Source organism: Macrotis lagotis, chromosome 1 (assembly GCF_037893015.1).
Source record: "Macrotis lagotis isolate mMagLag1 chromosome 1, bilby.v1.9.chrom.fasta, whole genome shotgun sequence".
Taxonomy (NCBI): domain Eukaryota; kingdom Metazoa; phylum Chordata; class Mammalia; order Peramelemorphia; family Peramelidae; genus Macrotis; species Macrotis lagotis.
The window spans coordinates 761896871-761918344 of record NC_133658.1 but is presented as its reverse complement, the minus strand read 5'-3'; positions in this window follow the sequence as shown (position 1 = coordinate 761918344).

The window sequence follows — 21474 nt, the reverse complement described above, 5'->3', positions numbered from 1 at the left end:
ATCAAGAAATAATACAGCAAAATTGTCCTGAGATCCTAGAAGTAGAAGGTAAAATAGAAATTGAGGGAATTCACTGATCATCTCTTGAAAGAGATCCCAAAAGAAAAGCTTCTAGGAATATTATAGCCAAATTCCAAAACTCTCAAGTCAAAGAAAAAATACTAAAAGCTGCCAGAAAATAAAACAGTTCAACTACTGTGACACCATAGTCAGGATTACACAAGATCTGGCAGCATCTACATTAAGGGCTCACAGGGATTGGAATATGATATTCTGGAAGGCAAAAGATCTTGTTTTACAACTAAGAACCAACTATCCAGCAAAACTGAATATCCTCTTTCAGGGGAAAAAGATGGATTTTCAATGAAATTGGGAACTTTCAAACTTTCCTATTGAAACAACCAGAGTTTAACAGAAAGTTTCATCTTTGAGTACAGGACTCTGGTGAACCATAGAGATGGGGATGAGAAGGTCTAACTATGAGGAACTTAATGATATTGAACTGTTTGAATTCCTGCATGGGAATACTGATAACTCATATGAACTTTCTCATTTATAAGAACTGTTAGAAGGAACATATGTAAATTGGGCATAGGAAGGAGCAGAATATAATGGTACAATATAGTAAAAAGATGAAGTCAATTGGTGAAAAAGTGAAATACTGGGAGGAAGAGAAAGGAGAGGAAGAAGGAGCTAAGATATTTCACATAAGTCAAGAAAAAGCTTTTTCAATAGAGTGGAATGAGGGAAGGCAAGGGGGAATGAGTGAGCCTTCATTCTCATCAGAAATGGCTCAGAGAGGAAATAACATACCTACTTAATAGGTTATAGAAATCTTACCCTAAAGAAAAATGAGAAGAAAGGGATGGGATAAGGGGGGAATGTGGGGAAGGAAGGGAGTAAGAAGTGATAGAAGAGAGGGAAGATTGTAGGAGAGGGTACTCAGATACAAAACACTTTTGGACATGGACAGGATGAAAAGAGAGAGTGAATAGAATAAATGAGAGTGGGAAGAGTAAAGTGGAGGGAAATATAGCTAGTAATAGCAACTGTGGGCAAAATATTGAAGCAACTTCTCTGGTGGACTTACGATAAAAAAAAAAGTTAACTCACCCCAGAGACAGAACCACTGGAATGTGAACATAGACTGAAGTACATCTTTTTCTTTCTCTTACTATTCTTGAGGTTTCTCATCTTCTTGGAGGGGGGAGGGAGGTTTATATTTACTCTTATAACAAAATTATTTTAATTATGTAAAATAAGTAAACAAAAAAATAACAAACCTATCAGAAAAAAAGAGAACTGACCCTGAAAAGGAATATTATGGCTAGGAAAGGAAAAAGAATACATTTACCTTATCTTTGGTCTGGGTATTCCTTGGTCACAGGAGGGTCTTACAAGATCTGAAAGATCTATCCAAGAGAATTTTGGATTTCCCATCTTCCCATAAATATCCTAGTACCATTTTTAGCACAGCTGACAGGAATTTATATTGCTGGAACCCATGCAAAATGCCCAGAAGAAAAGCTACACCATACCTCAGGGAAATATCTCAATGACTCCAACAAAAATAACCCTTCTCCTAGGGGCTATTGCTTGCCTTTGCTCCATATGCTCTAAATTTGAACACATTTTCTCTTGGATTTTTGGATGCATCATAAAATTTCAGATGTTTTGATCCAACTGTTTATATGATACCACTATTAACAAAGAGCATTTATTTTGGATAGCTTGTTATCTGACTGACCAATTGAAGTGAAATTATTATTTTGATAGGAAGATGGATAGTGGCTATGTCATTAGAAAGACAAATTCTTTTCCCTCTAATCCATTAGGTTTAACCCCAAAGTCTCTGGGAATCTGTCCTGATGATATAAGTAGAGAAAGTAACTTCAAAGTGTGTACAACAAAGAAGGTAATGTTAAATTCCTGGGTTGTATTTCTTAATTCTGAAACGTTAACTCTTTTGAACCAGTCTTTTAAGATTTTAAACAAGATACCTTTAAAGGTACAATGAACTGTTTTTTTTTTCAATACTTGATTTATTGGGATAAGGATTGATAGTATGGGCAAATAAAACAGTTCCTCATGGATCCTTTTTTGTTTCTGAAATTTTGCTGGAGTTTTTATTTTGGGATCTCTTTCTTTGGTAGATGTATTCTTTCTGATCATGACTTTCAGGTAGAAATAATTTGTAAATCATTTCCCCTGGGTCTATTTTCTAGGTCAGTTGTTTTTCCTAAGAAGTATTTTATATTTTCTTCTATTTTTTCAGCTCTTTGATTTTGTTTGATGGAATCTTAGGATCTCATAGAGTCATTAGATTCCATTTGTACAATTATAATTTTTAGATTTTATTTTCTTATTTAGCTTTTGTGTTTCCTTTGTCATTGGTTAATTTTACCCCTTGATGAATGGTTTCCTTTTTCAGTTGACCGCTTTTACTTTTAAGGTAAAGTAAAAGCTAATTTTGCTTCTAATGGTATCTTTTTTGTTCTTTTTACAAGGGAGTGGGGCAAACTGACTTGCCCAAGGTCCACACAATTAGGTATTAATAAGTGTCTGAAGTTGGATTTGAACTCAGGTCCTCCAAGGCCAGCACTCTATCCACTGTGTCACCCAGCTTCTCTAGGGATCATTTTTTTCCATTCAATTTTTCCTAATCCTCCTGTAAGACTCATTTTTCCTCCATTTTCCTTCTTTTTCTCTTCTTTGATTTTTAAAATTGTTTTTGAACTCTTCTAAGAAGTCTTTTTGTATTATTTGAGATCCCTTTGATGTTCATATTTTCATCATTACTATTGGAAAAGTAGCTGTCAATGGTTAGCACTTTTTGCTTTTTTGCTCATTTTGAGAGTTGAATTCTGCTCTTGGGGCAAGGGAGTATAGTTCTAGAGTTTTAGTGCTGGAGGCTGTTCTAGTACCTAGCTCACCACTTGCCTATGGTGTTGCTTATGGTTGATTTCTTCCTAGCCGTTTCTTCTCTGTGTTATTGTAATCCAACCCAGTTCTGCCTGTTGCAACAGCATTCCCAGGAAGACTTGGTCTTCCAATTTGGAGTTGGGACACTCACTGCTGGCCGGCTGCACTCTCTGGACCTGGATTTTTGCTGTGGCTAAGAATCTCTCCCACTGACTTTCCAACTCTCTCACCTACAGTGGAATAAACTCATTTTATAGCCCCGTGAGATAGATGTTTACTAAAGTCCCTCCACCATATATTGAGTTGAGATCTTGTTTCTTTCTTTCTTTCTTTCTTTCTTTTTTTCTTTCTTTCTTTCTTTCTTTCTTTCTTTCTTTCTTTCTTTCTTTCTTTCTTTCTTTCTTTCTTTCTTTTTGTAGGCTCTGCAGCTTTAGGGTCTGTGTAGAGATTTTATTTAAAATTGATTAGGGAAGAGCTCTAGGAGTCCTAGTTTTGTGCCACCATCTTGGCTTTATCTTATAAGTCCTAAAAATTACTTTAACAGGAGAAGGTATTAATTAGTCCTGTTATCATCTGTCTTCCAGAGCTCACATCTGTACTATTATGTTAAATTCTGAACAATACATTTTAGGAAAGACTGACAAGTTGGAGAGCATTCAAAAGAGTGTAATCAGTGAGGTTAAAAGATGGGAGATATTGAAGGGACAGGATGGCTATCTTCAAGTATTTGAAGAGATGTTATGTAGAAAAAGAAGACTTTTTTTTTTGCTTAGCTCTAGAAAGCATACCTAGGTAGATATTTCAGGTCACTAGAGTTAGGTTCTACATAAGGAAAAATTTCCTACAATTTGAGCAATCTAGAAGTAGAATGGGATATCTGAGGTCATGGTATTCTTCTTGCTTGACATCCTCAAATGAGGGCAAGATGACCACTGAATGACCACATTTTTAAAGAGATTTTTGTTGAGAATGTATTGGATTAGATGGCCTTTGAGACTCTTTTCAAAGCTCAAATTCTGTGTTTCTGTGCTTGATAGGAGATTGTCCCTCTTATGTTGTTTAAGGTTGAATTAGTGCAGTTTTAATTTGTAGTAACTTAAATATATAAACTATTAAAATAAGCCAAGTAAAATAAAAACTATTAGAGATATAAATTATCCTAAGACTTTTGGGAAACGCTGCATAATCCTATAATTTGCACATAATAAATATACAAATAAAGCCACATGGCAGAAAAAAATGTCATCAAGCAAAGGTGTGTAGCAAGAAAAGAAGGTCTTGTGATAAGATTGAATAATAACTGCCATGCAGGTGCATCAGTATTTATATAATTTCAAAAATTAGAGGAAAGGCCTTGTCGCAATAAATCCTATGGAGGATTTATTTGAGAAGATGAACCAGAATTACTCAGGATGGTGACATCATCAGAAAGGAAGTCAGAGTGGTTTAAAAGATCATAGCCAATTGTGATATCTGTCTTAAAGCTGCATAGAAAATCACACTGATGTTTTAGGAATAAATTAGCCATCTCTAATAGCCTATGCTCAGTTGGTCTCATTATCAGCTAAGGAGAAAGAAACAATCTGTTCTATCCTTTTGCCCCTGGGCTTCTGCCACATGGACTGAAGGATGGAATTCTTTAGAACTACTGCATATGTGGAAGATTTCTTCTTCATATTCCCCTGTGCTTTCCTTTTGTTAATGTTCCTGATCAGCAGTCATCTATTGATGAGAAGTAAAGTGCAGTACCTTGGGAGACCTTAAATGATATCTTCCCCAAGAGGCCTATATACCAAGAGCATAATTACACATTGATCCACTCAGAAGTTCTCATGTTAATCTTCATTTTCATTTCAGAGGCTTCCTGAGCCCAAGAGAAATTTTCCAAATTATGAGCAATATGGTTGAAGAGTATTAGAAGTTTCCTAATAATTAGCAATATGGCAAAAGAACTTAACCTCCCTGCAGATCACAGGATCACAGAGTCAGAGTTGGAGGTTATGTTAAGTAATACTTACTCAAACATTTTCATTTCACAGATAAGAAAAATTGAAACCCAGAGGAGTAAGTTTCAGTTAAGTTCAAATCCAATTAAATTAAATTAAATAAAAAATTATTAAACTCCTACTATGTTTGAAGCATTATTCAGGTCCTAGTGACAAAAAAATCTAAATTGCTGATTCCAAGAACCTTACTTTTCATTGTAATGGTGGTGGGGAATGGGGGGCAGGAGAAGCTGAAATCTACAAAGTCGTTGTTTTAAGGTTTGTAAAGATTTTAGACATAATATTTCATTTAAGCCTCACAATATGAATAAGATGCTTCAGATATTATTATCCCCATTTTACATATGAAGAAATCAAGGCTGTGAGAGAATAAGTGATTTGCCCACTGTCACATAGCTAGTAAATATCTGGTGAAAGATATTAACCTAGAATTTCAGTCTCTAAATCTAATTCTTTTTTCCACTTAAAGCATTCAAGAAGTTTATTTTAACCTATTACTTATTGTTATTCTTCTTTTCAGCAATCCCTTTTCTCCTATATTCACTTGTCCTATTATCTCACCAATGTGCCATATTATGGCAGGATTCTTAGTTAACTTCATAATAGGCTAGAGACACCAAGACTTATTCCCTCTAGTAGACAGTGAGACGTGCTTCCACCTTTTATGCATTATTAGGAAACAAAACTAGAGTAAATAGACCAATATCCTCTTCCTTTAAGGTAGTGAAATTTCCATTCTTTTCCTTTGTTTTTGAGCACTGGAGGACAAAGCAAAAAAGAAAAGGAGGCATCAAGTATTTGAAAAAAAGCTATAGAGCTTAAAACACCAGATGTCTACAAAATTTTGAACTTATAAAACTGGAAAAGTCCAAGTCACTAAAAAAGCAACATTGCTAAGTCCTTTAATAAAGCTTACTTCCTTAATATGAAGTACTACAAAGCTACTTAAGATTATGTTGATGTTTTCAGTTATTGAAAATTCAGGTGCTTGTAAGAAATTGCTAAAAAAATGTAGAATTCTTAATAGGAGTTCTAAAAAGCCAGGGACTCCTGAGTAATATGGTAATTACACAGAAAGCCTTTGGCAAATAAATATTTATTGATTTGATTTGATTTCTGGCAGACCCTTTTAATGATATAACTGCTTGACCTAAGGTGAGAAAGCAAACAGAGTTCAAAACTGTTAGGGAGGATAAATCGCTTCCTATACCCTCTTATTTCTGTTTTAGCCCTTACATAGTAATATTGCATATAACTACCTCTACCTGAAATAAATACCTGACATAAGAACCTGATGAAGATAGCCTTGGAAGACAATAGACTTTGTTTTTAGATTATTTGAAGCAATATTTTTGAGAAGTAGTAATTCCTGGGGTGGCTAGGTGGCGCAGTGAATAGAGCACCGGCCTTGGAGTCAGGGGTACCTGGGTTGAAATCTGACCTCAGACACTTAATTATCTAGCCGTGTGGCCTTGGGTAAGCCACTTAACCCTATTGCCTTGGAAAAAAAATCTAAAATAAATAAAAAAATAAAAAAGTAGTAATTCCTGTGGAGATAATAGACTATCATCTACTTGTACTGCAATTTTAATAGCTACCAATTATCCTCATCAATTAAAGACCTAGAAAAGAAAACTTTTTTGTTTTTTTCTACCAAGAGTCCTTGTCTCTTTTAAATGGTTTAACATTAGAAAATAATATTGTTTTATTTGTGGAAAGGGCATCGAAGTATAGGTATTCTTATCTCTTTGATGATGTTTCTTAAAGATTATGGGAGCTCTCCACAGATTTTTGCTGCAAAAACTTTAAGTATATGATGTTTTGTATTAGAATGTGACTTCCTGGATTACTGGGACTGTCTTACTGTTTTTTTGGTATCCCCAGCACTTAGTACTCTGCTTTTCACATAATAAGTGCACAATAAATACTTCATTTATTTCTAGAAGCCACCTAGAATAGTTTAAACGATTACAGAAAACATTTGAATCTCCATAGAGCAGCTTTTTTCTCCCACCTACATAAAGCATGTCACTAGGAGCTATACATATGATATAATCCAATGTGATTAATTTGGTAACTAGATCCTTTATTGATGTCATGACCTTCTTGAATTTTAAACAATTTATGTTAGACTCTTTATTTCAAATTGTACTAATGTGTTTGAAATGTCAAATGTGTCTGCTGCTTATCTCTTATCAGTAACAATAGATACATAGCATATACTGATGGTATTAGTTGGGAAAGCCTTGAGATATGTCATAATTCTTATTTTATAGAGAAGAAACTATTGCTAAAGGTGAAGGATAAGGCCATCAGAACAGAAGAAAGAAAGAAGATCCTAGAGTTCATAAGTCCTTGGATTTGAAAAGGAGTTAGAAAACTCTATGGGAGGAGATAGAGAAGGATTCAAGTTGAAGGAGAAGGATAAGGACTTGTAGAGAAGAGAATAAGATTAAAATTAGTGAGAAAAAGAAAACAAATTTGGATAGAATTGGTAATGTGCCAATGTGATTGGAAAAGACCTCTCCAGAACTATGGATCCATTCAAGCAGTTTGTCACAGTAGTTCTCCAGGTAAGTTACAAGCAAACATAACATAAGACTGAATATTTTACAACCAGCAAGTTGAAAGGTAAGGAAGAATTTTTACGTGACCCAAAAAGCATGCATAATATTCGCATTTCTATCAAGGTCAAATGAGTGATAGTGGCTCAAAATGCAGTTTGGTCTCCATCTTAGAGGAATAGGCTAGAGATAAAGACTATCAGTATGCAAAGAAGAAAAAAAAATGATTTGACAGAAAGGAATTCTGATCTGTGTCATAAAGATGAAATAAAGGATGGAGTAAAGGGTGGAAAAAGTAAAAAACAATAAAGAAAAAGAATTTCCAAAATAAATCAGAGCTAAGTATCATGAAAGAAGAAGTAATTGGATGAAAGCAGCTAATTTTGCAACAAGTAATGATTATGTGCATACATTGCTACCATCTGGTAAAAGATTATTCAGTAAAAGCCAGAAGAAGAAGATATGAATAATAGTAGATATTTCTTCACTGTTGGACTAATAATGCTACTTAATGACCTGTTAACTATCTTTCTTCTCTGTTGAAGTAATATCAGATCCTTTGTTTAGAAAAAAAGTCCCTCCAGTGGTGTACTGTTAATGTTTAACTGACTTCCAGGAATAGGAAAAAAAAAAGATGTCTAACATTTTAAAGTTTAATCAACTTATTTAATCTACTTATTAATCTACATATTTTCCCAACATTTTCTTAAGCCTGGATAATCAGCAGAGAAATCAAATAATCTCCGCTTTGTAGTTCTATCAATTTCCAAGCTTTAGATGCTCATACTGAAAATTTTAAAATTGGTTTTCTCTAGCTAGTTCCAATCGACTTCATCATACTTCCCTTCCTCTCTTGTCATACTCCTCTATCTCAAACCTCCTGCCACAAGTGAGTAGGGATAATAGTTCTTTATAACATTTTTGTTGTTTACGTTTCACACATCAGAATGATGTGTTACTATTGTTTTAAAGGAACAGTTTCTTCTCCCTAAATCAAGAGAACTGAAAGCCGTTCATTTAATGCACAAATTTTCTCATTGATATGAGATTTGAAATATTTATTGAGCCCCTTACATTCACTTATGGCAACTAGACTAAATTGTACTATGAGCAATAATACCAATTATTTGACCATGGTAGATATACAAATGTTACACACTGTAAATTACAGCGAAATGCACCCTACCCTTCATACTTGATCGAAGGGAGAATCTCCTTCATTTTCTTTCTTCTAGGAATTCCTCTGAAGGACTGCTTAATAAATTGCCAGGCATGATACTTGCTTGGTGCAGATAATATAAATGATGATATTTTATTCTCCATTCTCAAAGAAGACCATGACATCATGGGAGGTGATGCCATGACATGCACATGAATTGAATTTGGGTGAAGTGGTAACATCCTAAGTCATTCTCCCCCAGAGCCATCTGGATCCATGGGTCAGATATGAATCAGTATACCTAGAGATGGCCCTAAATATGAGGTGATCAGGGTTACATGACTTGTCCAATAAGTGACAGAGACTGAATCTTAACTCCAAGAGCCAGAGTTCTATTCATTGTGCCACCTAGGTGACTTTGGTACAAATGCAAAGAATAAAGTAATCCCCATACTCTAGGGAACTTATAGTCTAATGAGAAGTAACATATATGTATATACATTTGTATATACATATATATATATATATGTATATACATTTGTATATACATATATATATAAATATATATATATCATAAATATAAATGGAATGGGTGAATGTTAAAATTAAGAGATGGTCATGGATGTAGGAAGAAGGGAGAGTGTTTCAGGTATGTGAGTGGTAGTGAAAGATATATCGATAAGAGACGTATCAATAAGAATGATGAACTGAGAAAATGCAAGATTTGGCAACTGGATATGAGGGATGAGGGATAGAAAGCAAGGGGTTGAGGATAATGGACCGAGTATAAACTTGAGACACTGGAAGGACAGTGATACCTTCAAATGAAAAGGAAATTTTGAAAAAGCAAAACATTTAGGAAAATTTGAGTTCAGTTTTTACAAAGGTGTTTACATGTGAGTTCAAATGTCCATCATTTGATGTTCATCCATTGATGATAAAGGCCTACAGATAGAACTATATGATATGTAGAATTGAAAAATCATCTGAATAGGGGCAGCTAGATGGTGTAGTGGATACAGCACCATACTACTCCTGTAGTCAGGAGTACCTGAGTTCAAATCTGGTCTCAGACACTTAATAATTACCTAGCTGTGTGGCCTTGGGTAAACCACTTAACCCTAGTGCCTTGAAAAATCCTTAAAAATAAAGAAAATAAATAATAATCTGAATAGAGAAAATAATTGAATTCATGGAAACTAATGACTTTTCAATAAGGAGAGATAGAAGAAGAAAGAAGGGCTCAGAACAGAAACTTATGGAACTCCCACAGACATAGACTGTGTAATGTGGATGATCTGCTACTTAAGCAGATGGAAGAGAATTACTTAGATAAGAAGTAAACAAGGTAAAAGCATTATCACAAAACCCCAGAAAGGAAATAATATCTAGGAAGAGCTGGTGATTAACAGTTCCAAATGTAGTAGATAGGTTAAGAAGGATAGGGGCTAAGAAAAGGACATTAAAAGATGTACTGCTAACTTTGAAAAGTGTGGTTTCTGTGGAGTGATGAGATTTAAATTCAAATTACAGTGGGCTGTGGAATAAGTGAGAGAAGAGAAAATGGAGGCAGCAAGTCTTGACAACTTATTCAAGGAATTTGAAAAAGAGAGGAGATATATAAGATGATAGTTTGTTGTAATGGAACAAGGTAGTGAAGATGTTTGAGGATAGAGGCATCTTTGGGATATATTTGAATACAGTAGGGAAGGACTCAGTTGATGGAGAATGGTTGAAGATTTGAGTGAGATGGGGGATGATTGAAGCTGCAATTTCTTGGAAGGGGGAAAAATAGAAAGGAAATAAGCAATTCTGTAGCTCATACTCTGACTGAGGAACTGATTTTATAATTATTATATCATTTGAGTTTCATAATTACCCTGTGAGCTGGATACTATCATTTGTCACATTTACAGATGAGAAAACTGAGGCAAACACTTAATCCAAGAGTATCTGAGGCAATATTTGAATTCATATCTTCCTGACTCCAGGATTATCTGCTACCAGTTGCATCAAGATGGGAAAGGTTATATAGAGAGGTTGGCCTTAGAAAGGACAAGAGCTCATAATTTGCCAGAAACTGGGGGAAATAGGAAAGAGGTAAGATCAAAGAATTTTGAGATGAAGACAAAAGGAGAAGGAAGTATTAACTTTAAATGAACTTATTTAAAAAATAAACAGCAAAGTTCATTTAATAAAAGGAGGGAGAATAAAGAGAAAGATGTGTCTGTGCATGTACATGTGCAGACAAGGATGGACATTTGAGAAATTGGGAATCAACTAAGGAGGAATAAAAGAATTGACAGTACAAAAGTGGGGTTTTCTTCTAGCTTCATTCAGCAATTTGTGAGCAGGAATGGGGAAAATAGATAATAGGAGCAATCTGAGACTCTTGACAAGAGAAGAGAGGCAATAGGGATACAAATTGAAGAGCAAAAGAGAGTGTAGAGTAGATATGACTTAAGACTAAGTTGACATTACAGAGAGAGTAGAGTGAGTGAAGTGAGAAGAGAAGGAATAGTCTTAGAAAAATAATGAGGGATGGAGATTTTGCTAAGGGAGAACAGGAATTGTAAGAGGAGTGAATCAAAAAAAGTCTACAATTATGGCTGATTATGGTCAGATATGGGAATGTCAGTTTCTAATTATAAAAATAGAGTGCATGTGGGTAATTTCAAGATCTAATTTGGCACCATTTCCATTTGTAGCTGAGGTGGAATGAAAGAATAGGACATGAGGTATCAGGAAGGTGATCATATAGGAAATTAGGAAATTCAAAGGAGGATCTACAGGAATAGTGAAATCTCTTATTATAAGAGCATAAGTTGAAAGGGAGAGGAAAGGAAAATGGCTTGCCCATTGGTGGAATTCTTGAGAAAAGATAGAAAACAAGCTATGAAAAGATAGATTACAAATACCATAATATTTGGGTAATACTGTAACTATACTAACAAAGCTTTTTAATAAAGTCTCTTATTCTACTTTTGTAGAACAGATTAAATGAGGTGGTCTTCCTTGGAGCTAAGGAATAAAATTTGCTATCAGCTTGGAAGGGGAGCTTGAGTAGAATCTAGGGATGTGTACTTGACTCTATGAATCTTGTCACTTTTATCAGGGTCTTGGATAATGGCAGATAACTTGCTTATTGAATTTTCAGATGTCAAAAAGTTGGGATAGATAAAAGGCTGCATGACAGGGTCAAGATTCATTAACATCTTCATGCTCCAGAATGGTGAATTGAATCTAATAAAAATGAAATTTAATAATAAATAATATTAAATTTTCTATTTGTGTTCAAAAAGCAATGTCAAATTATAAGATGGAAGAAGCATAGCTAGAAACCAATCTGGAAAAAATATGAGAATTTCAGGGGTTTAAAAGCTCAGTTTAAGATAATGGTGGATTATGACACCACAAAAGGATGATCTAGTCATTCTTTATATAAATTTTTTGTTTTCCAATTTTATACAATAGTAATTTTTGCTTATCATTTTTTAAGGTTTTGAATTTTACAATTCCCCCTTCCCTCCCCCTACTCCCCCACAGAAGTACATCTAATAATTTATTAACTGTTTTTATTAAAGATATTATTTGAGTTTTACATTCCCCCCAATCTTAATTCCCTCCCCCCACCCCCACCCCCACAGAAAGCAATCTGTCAGTCTCTACTTTGTATGCATGTTGTACATTGATACAAATTGAGTGTGATGAGAGAGAAATGATATCCTTAAGGAAGAGACAAGAAGTCTAAGAGGTAACAAGATCAGACAATAAGATATCTGTTTTTTTTTCCTAAATTAAAGGGAATAGTCCTTGAACTTTTTCAAACTCTACAGTTTTTATCTGGATACATACAGCACTCTCCTTTGCAGACAGCCCAAAATTAATTGTTGCGCTGATGGAAGGAATGAGTCCTTCAAGGTTGAACATCACCCCCCATGTTGCTGTTAGTGTATACACTGTTTTTCTGGTTCTTCTCATCACACTCAGCATCAGTTCATGCAAATCCCCCCAGGCTTCCCTGAAATCCCATCCCTCCTGGTTTCTAATAGAACAATAGTGTTCCATGACATACATATACCACAGTTTGCTAAGCCATTCCCCAATTGAAAGACATTTACTTGATTTCCAATTCTTTGACACCACAAGCAGGGCTGCTATAAATATTTTTGTACAAGTGATGTTTTTACCCTTTTTCATCATCTCTTCAGGGTATAAACCCAATAGTGGTATTGCTGAGTCAAAGGGTATGCACTTTTTTGTTGCCCTTTGGGTGTAGTTCCAAATTGCTCTCCAGAAAGTTTGGATGAGTTCACAGCTCCACCAACAGTGTAATAGTGTCCCAGATTTTTCACAACCCTTCCAACAATGATCATTATCCTTTCTGGTCATATTGGCCAATCTGAGAGGTGTGAAGTGGTAGCTCAGAGAAGCTTTAATTTGCATTTCTCTAATAATTAATGATTTAGAGCAATTTTTCATATGGCTATGGAGTGCTTTGATCTTCTCATCTGTAAATTGCCTTTGCATATCCTTTGACCATTTGTCAATTGTGAAATGGCTTTTTGTTTTAAAATTATGACTCAGTTCTCCATATATTTTAGAAATGAGTCCTTTGTCAGAATCATTAGTTGTAAAGATTGTTTCCCAATTTACTACATATCTTTTGAGCAAAAGCTTTTTAATTTATTGTAATTGAAATCATCTAGTGGGGTTTTGGTGATGTTCTCCAAGTCTTCCTTAGTGATAAACTGCTCTGCTTTCCATAGATCTCACAGGTAAACTAGTCCTTGATCTTCTAATTTGCTTATAGTATTTTTTTTATGTCCAAGTCCTGGAACCATTTGGATCTTATCTTGGTAAAGGGTGTTAGGTGTTGGTTTAATCTAAGTTTCTTCCATACTAAGTTCCAATTATCCCAGCAGTTTTTATCAAAGAGGGAGTTTTTGTCCCAATAGCTGGACTCTTTGGGTTTATCAAACAGCAGATTACTATAATCATCTCCTATTTTTGCACCTAGTCTATTTCACTGGTCCACCACTCTATTTCTTAGCCAGTACCAAACAGTTTTGGTGACTGATGCTTTATAATAGAATTTTAGATTGGGTAGGACTAAGCCACCTTCTTATACACTTTTTTTCATTAAGCTCCTGGTAATTCTTGACTTTTTATTTCTCCATATTAATTTACTTAAAATATTTTCTAACTCATTAAAGTAATTTTTGGAACTTTGATTGGTAGGGCACTAAACAGTTTAGTTTTGGTAGAATTGTCATTTTTATTATATTAGCTGTACCTATCCACGAGCAGTTGACATTTGCCCAGTTATTTAAATCTGATTTAATTTGTGTGAGAAGTATTTTATAATTGTTTTCAAAAAATTTCTGTGTCTGTCTTGGCAAATAGATGCCTAGGTATTTTATATTGTCTGAGGTAACTTTGAATGGGATTTCTCTTTCTAGATCTTCCTGCTGTATCTTGCTAGACATATATAGAAAAGTGGAGGATTTATGAGCATTTATTTTATAACTTTCAACTTTGCTAAAATTGATAATTGGTTCCAGTAGTTTTTTGAATGATTTCTTGGGATTCACTAGGTAAACATCATGTCATCTGCAAAGAGTAAGAGTTTTGCCTCTTCCTTCCCAATTCTAATTCCTTAAATTTCTTTTTCTTCTCTAATTGCTGATGATTTCTAATACAATATTGAATAGTAGTGCTGATAATGACCACCCTTGTTTCACCCCTGATCTTATTGGGAATGCCTCTAGCCTCTCCCCATTGAATATAATGCTTGTTGATGGTTTCAGAAAGATACTGCTAATAATTCTAAGGAACAGTCCATTTATTCCTATACTCTCTCTAGTGTTTTTAGTAGGAATGGATGCTGTATTTTGTCAAAAGATTTTTCAGCATTTATTAATATGATCATATAATTTCTGACAGGTTTGTTGTTGATATAAATGAGTATACTGACAGTTTTCCTAATATTGAACGAATCCTGCATTCCTGGGATAAATCCTACTTGATCACAATGTATTATCTTAGTGATAACTTGTAATCATTTTGCTAAGATTTTATTTAAGATTTTTGCATCTATATTCATCCGGGGGATAGGTGTATAATTTTCTTCCTCTGTTTTAACTCTTCCTGTTCTAGGTAAGAGTTAGGGCAGAGTTCCATCTTTCCCTACTTTTCCACAGAGTTTCTATAGAATTGGAACAAATTGTTCCCTAAATGTTTGGTAGAAATTACCTGTGAATCCATCAGACTCTGGAGACATTTTTGGGGGGAGTTCAATGGTGGCTTTTTGAATTTCTTTTTCTGGAGTAGGGTTGTTTAGGTATTTAATCTCCTCTTCATTTAACCTGGGCAACTTATATTTTTGTAATTATTCATCCATTTCACTTAGATTTTCAAATTTATTGGCATAGAGTTAGGCAAAATAATTTCAGATTATTACTGTAATTTTCTCCTCATTGATGGTGAGTTCACCTTTTTCATTTCTGAAACTAACAATTTCATTTTCTTCTTTCTTTTTTTAAATCAAATTGACCAGGGGTTAACAATTTTGTTGTTTTTTTCAGGATACCAACTTTTGGCTTTATTTATTAATTCAATTGTTTTTTTTGTTTCAATTTTATTAATTTCTCCTTCAATTTTCAGAATTGCTAATTTGGTATTTAATTAGGGATTTTTAATTTCTTCTTTCTCTAATTTTTTTAGTTGCATGTTTAGTTCATTGATTTCCTCTTACTCCAATTTATTCTTTTAAGCATTTAAAACTATAATATATCCCCTGAGAGTTGCTTTGAATGAATCCCATAGGTTTTGGTATGTTGTTCCATTATTATCATTATCTAGGATAAAATCATTAATTTTTTTCTATAATTTGTTTTATGGTCCACTCATTTTTTAAAATGAGGTTATTCCCAGTTTCCAATTTGTTCTGGGTCTATATCTCCTTGGCCCAATTTTGCATATGACTTTTATTGCATTGTGATCTGAGAAAAATGTATTCACTCTTTCTGCCTTTCTGCAATTGATCATTATGTTTTCATGTCCTAGTACAAGGTCAATTTTTGTAGAAATTCCATGTACTGCAGAGAGAAAGGTATATTCCTTGCTATCCCCATTCATTTTCCTCCATAAGTGTATCATATCTAGTTTTTCTAACAATTATTTTACCTCCTTAACTTCTTTCTTGGTTATTTTATGATTTGATTTATCTATATCTGATAGTGGGAGGTTGAGGTCTCCCACTAGTAGTGTTTTGCTGTCTATGTCTTCCTGTAGTTCTTTCAGCTTCTCTTCTAAGAATTTGGATACTATTCCACTGGGTGCATATATATTCAGTATTGAAATAGCTTTATTGTCTATGGTACCTTTTAGGAGGATAAAGTTTCCTTCTTTATCTCTTTTAATGCTATCTATTTTTGCTGCTGCTTTGTCTGAGATAAGGATTGCTACCCCTGCTTTTTTTACTTCAGCTGAAGCAAAATATATTTTGCTCCAACCTTTTCCCTTTACTCTATACGTATCTCTCTGCTTAAAATGAGTTTCTTGTAAGCAGCATATTGTTGGATTCTGGTTTTTAATCCACTCCCCTATTTGCTTACATTTTAAGGGAGAGTTCATCCCATTCACTTTCAAGGATATGATTACTAATTCTTTATTGCCATCCATATTTTCTTCCCTCTGTTTGTATTTTCCCCCTTTTATCCATATTCCCCAGTATTTTGTTTCGGTATACCACCACCTTCAGTGTGTTTGCCCTCCTATATCACCCCCTTGCCTTTCTTTCCCCTTTCTCTTTTTCCCTTTTCCCTTCCCTTCCTTTTGTTAGTTACCTCTTTTTCCCCATCCCCCTCCCCTTTTCCTCTTTTAATCCTTGAAAGATTAGATGTTTTTTTTTAAGTTAACTAAGTATGTGTAAGTTAACTTTAAGCCAAGTCTGATGAGAAGATTCAGTTGTTTCTCATCTCCTCCCTTCTTCCCCTCTATCACCATAGGTATTTTGTACCTCTTAGTGTAATGATATTTACCCTATTCAATCTCCTCCCTCCTCCTGTATCCTTCCTATCCCCCTTTTTAAGGATGTAGTATTTTTTAGTTCATTCTATCTGAGTTATAGAGAATTCTGAGTATCTGTCACTTCTAGCTAAGTACAATCTGTCAAATAGAGTTAAAATTCTTGAGAGTTATTAGAGTCTTTCTCCCAAGTGAGTTTAAAGCAGTTACATCCCATTGGATAGCAGTGTCATAGAGAGGTCATGAATGTCCATCACTTATTTCTAGGTATATTCTCTCTGTTAGAGTTACAGTTCTCAAGATTTATGAGAATCTTTTCCCCCATGCTAGAATATAGCCAGTTTCAACTTATTGGATAGCATTTTTTTTACCTTCTCCCCTGTTTTTTTTTTAACCTTTTAATGCATCTCTTGAACCTCCTGTTTGATGTCCAAATTTTATATTTAGCTCTGGTTTTTTCATCAGGAATTTTTGAATTCTTCCATTTCATTAAATGCCTATCTTTTTCCCTGGAAGAGAAGGCTCAGCTTTGCAGGACAGTGGATTCTTGCATGCATTCCAATCTCCCTTGCTCTTCGAAATATCTCATTCCAGGCCCTTCAATCCCTTAATGTTGATACATCTAGGTCCTGTGTAATCCTTACTGTGTCTCCATGATATTTAAATTGTTTATTTCTGGATGCTTGCAGCATTTTCTCTTTTATCTGATAGTTCTGGAATTTGGCCACAACATTCCTTTATGTTTTCAGTTTAGGATCTTTTTTTCTGGAGGAGATCGATACATTCTTTCAATAACTACTTTGCCCTCTGGTTCCATGACATCAGGGCAGTTTTCCATCACTAGATCCTGTTATATTAAATCCAGTTTTTTTTTCTCTTCAATGTTTTCAGGAAGTCCAATAATTTTCAGGTTGCCCCTCCTTGACCTATTCTCAAAATCAGTGGTTTTGCTGATGAGGTATTTTATATTTTCTTCTTATTTTTGGTTTTGTTTAACTGGCTCTTGTTGTCTCATGGAGTCATTAGTTTCTGAAAACTCCATTCTTTTTTTTTAGAGAGGAGTTTTCTTTATTAACCTTTCACAACTCCTTTTCCAATTGGTCCATTCTACTTTTGAAAGAGCTTTCCATTTGACCAATTGAGATTTTGAGAGAATTATTTTCTTTTTTCATTTGCCCAATTGAGGATCTGAGAGATTTATTCTCATTTTGTTTTTGTCCAATTGTATTTTTAAAGGATTGTTTTCTTGTTGCAAGGTATTAATTGTCTCTCCCAAATTTTCCAGTTGATTTTTAAACTCCTTCCTTATTTCTTCAAGGAAGTCTTTCTGTGTTGAAGACCAGGTGGTATTCTCCTCAGAGGTTCTAGGTCTCTCTGAGTTAGTGTCTTTCCTTTCTAAGAATTTTTCTATGGATCCACCTTTCTGCTGACCTTTCTTCATTTGCTAAGACCTTGAGTTGGGGAGGGGCTGGTTCACAGTGGCTTGGGATCACTAGAGGCTCACTGAGTGCAATTTTTCTGGCTGGCCAATAGGAGGAGCTGGTTGCTTTCTCTGGAATGTCTGTGATCTTGATTGAGGCCTTTTCCCTTAGCTTGAAGGGAGGAGTTTGAGCTATTGAATCCTTCTGCCTTCAATGAATGGTAGGCTTTGCCTTATCCTGAGGTCATCTCTCTCCCTATTGTAGGCTGGGTTGTTTCTTCTGCTCACACACCTATGCCTGAGGCAAAAGTAGTCTGTTAGTTATTGTTCCCAGGAACAGGCCTCCACTGTAATGCATACTTGGACTCAGGGTTCCTCAGACCAGAGGAACCCAGGGATGGTGTGTCCACAGCTATCCTGCACTGGGACTCTCCCCCTAGCCCTGATGGCAAGCTCCAGAGGGTCAGCGCCCCTCTGCTACCTAGTTGTCTCAAGCCCCTGCCATTCTAGCCCCACAGCTGATCCAGCAGGTCTGGCTCTTGGGTCCTCAGATTCCCAGCTGCAATTCAGCTGCTAATCTGGTAGATGGGGGCTGATCAGCTCTCTGAGTCCAGACTCACCTGCCCAAATTCATCCAGTGCTGCTGAGGGAGACAAATTCCGAGGTAGATGTTCTTTCTCCTGGCTTTTCTTTCTGGGTTTTGTGGGCTGGATTTCTTTTAAGAGGTTTGTTTCATATGATAAATGGGGAAAGATGAGGAGACTTTAGAACTGTGCCTGTCTTCTCTCCGCTATCTTGGCCAGCAGTCCTCCATCTGATAATTTTTACATTGTTTCCATGCCATATATTGATCAAAATTAAATGTGTTGAGAAAAAACTTATATCCTTGAGAAAAAAAGAAAATATTAGAGGTAGAAAACTTATGTAGTACTTAAGACAACTTTTTTTTTAAATTGAAGATAATAGTATTTGGTCTTTGTGTAAACTTCACAGTTCTTTCTATGACTACAGATAGTATTCTCCATAGCAGATAACCTAAAATTGTCCCTGATTATTGCATTGATGAAATGAACAATTCCATTAAATTTGATCATCACCCCCATGTTGCTGTTAGGGTATATAATGTTCTTCTTGTTCTACTCATCCCACTTAGCATCATTTCATGCAAGTCTTTCCATGGTTCTCTGAAATCCTATCCTTCCTGATTTCTAATAGAAAAAGCATCTTCCATAATGTACTATACCACAATTTGTTCAGCTATTTCCTAAATGATGGACATTCACTTGATTCTCAATACTTTGCTATCACAAACAGAATGAATATTTTGTACAAGTGATGTTTTTCATCATTTTCAAATTTTCTTTAGGGTCTAGACCCAGTATAAGTAGTTGCTTCATCAAAGGGTATACACATTTATATTGCCCTATGAGAGTAATTCCAAATTGCTCTCCAGATAGTTTGGGTCAGTTAACAGCTCTACCAACAATGCATTATTGTCCCAGATTTCCTACATCTTTTTCAATATTGATCATTGTCCTTTCTGTCTTCTTGGCCTATGTGAGAGGTGTGAGGTAGTACTTCAGAGATGGTTTAACATGTATTTCTCTAATATGTAATGATTTAGAGCAATTTTTTCATATGACTGTGGATAACTTTCATTTCATCATCTGTATATTGCTTTTGCATATCCTTTGACCATTTATCATTTGGGGAAAGGTTTTGGGATTTTTTGCTATTTTTTAAAATAAATTTGACTCAGTTTTCTTAATATTTTAGAAATGAGGGGGGCAGAGCTGAGATAGTGACAGGAGAGGACCATCTCTTAGGTGCTCTGGATCAAAACTTACAAGCTAAGGACTCTAAATTTTCGAGAGACAAAATCCACAGAGGGATGCAGTGAGGCATTTCTCCCAAGGTAACCTGGAAAAGACCGGAAAGACTCAACTCCACTGGGTTGGAGGGGTGGCTCACCAGAGGGGTGACCTGCCAGAGCGAAGGAACTTCAACCTCCCAGAGGCAGCCCCAGTGTACTGGGATCCTCAGCTCACAGCAGCAAGGGAAGTTTCCTGACCTACACCAGAGGGAGCTCCAGTCACAAATTGGGGGATCAACAGGGGACCTCTACCAGAGTAAGCACATGAAGCCCAGCCCTCAGGGCACAAAGTGGTGGCAGCCCAGATCCAGAAAATGGAAGCAAGCAGAGCAGGTAAGCAAGAACCTCCAGGGCATGAATGCTGAGCCTAGGGAGGGGAGTGGAGAGAGATTGCTGAGCTCTGCCCTCTGTCCCTGGAAAAGAAGTCTTCTATTCTGACCACATTCAGATCCCGATCACAGTCTAGGCCCCCCCAAAAGAACAGCAGGCCCCCTCACCTCAGCCCCCATGGCAGAGGGGTGTGCTTATGGTCATTCACAGACCAGGAGGGAAGACAGAGCCTCACACATTCTAAAGCTCAGGAAGCACCCCAAAACCAGGCACAGGCTAGAGAAATGAAGAAAACAGAGACAAAAAGAGGAACACCATTGAGAAATACTTTGCCCGTGATCCCAAGAAGGAGCAAAACATTCAATCTGAAGATGAGGAATTACAAGCTCCTGCATCTAAAGACTCCAAGAAAAACAGAAATTGGGCTCAGGCTATGACAGAGCTCAAAAAAGACTTTGAAAAACAAATGAGGGAGTTAGAAGAAAAACTGGGAAAAGAAATGAGAGAGATGCAGGAAAAACATGAGAATAAAGTCAGCAGCTTAGTCAAGGAAATTCAAAAAAATGCTGAAGGAAACAGCATGCTCAAAACCAGCTTAGGCCAAATGGATAAAACAGTTCAAAAAGTTATTGAGGAGAAGAATGCTTTAAAAAGTAAAATTGGCCAGATGGAAAAAGAGATAAGAAAACTCTGAGGAAAACAAGTACTTCAGACAAAGAATAGAACTCAGGGAGATTGATGAATTTTTGAGACTCAATACTTCAAAACCAAAAAAATGAAAAATTAGAAGAAAATGTGAAACATGTTATTGAAAAAACAACTGATATGGGAAACAGATTTAGGAAGGATAATTTAAAAATTATTGGAATACCTGAAATTCATGATCAGGAAAAGAGCCTTGACATCATTTTCAAAGAATTACTACAGGAAAATTGCCCTGATATCCTAGAAGCAGAGGGTAAAATAGAAATGGAGAGAATCCACTAATCCCCCTAACAAAGAGATCCCAAAAAACCAACCGCTAGGAATATTATAACCAAGTTCCAAAACTCCCAAGTCAAAGAGAAAATAATACAAGCAGCCAGAAGGACATAATTCAGATATTGTGGAGCTGCAGTCAGGATCACACAGGACTTAGCAGCAACTACATTAAAAGCTTGTAGGGCTTG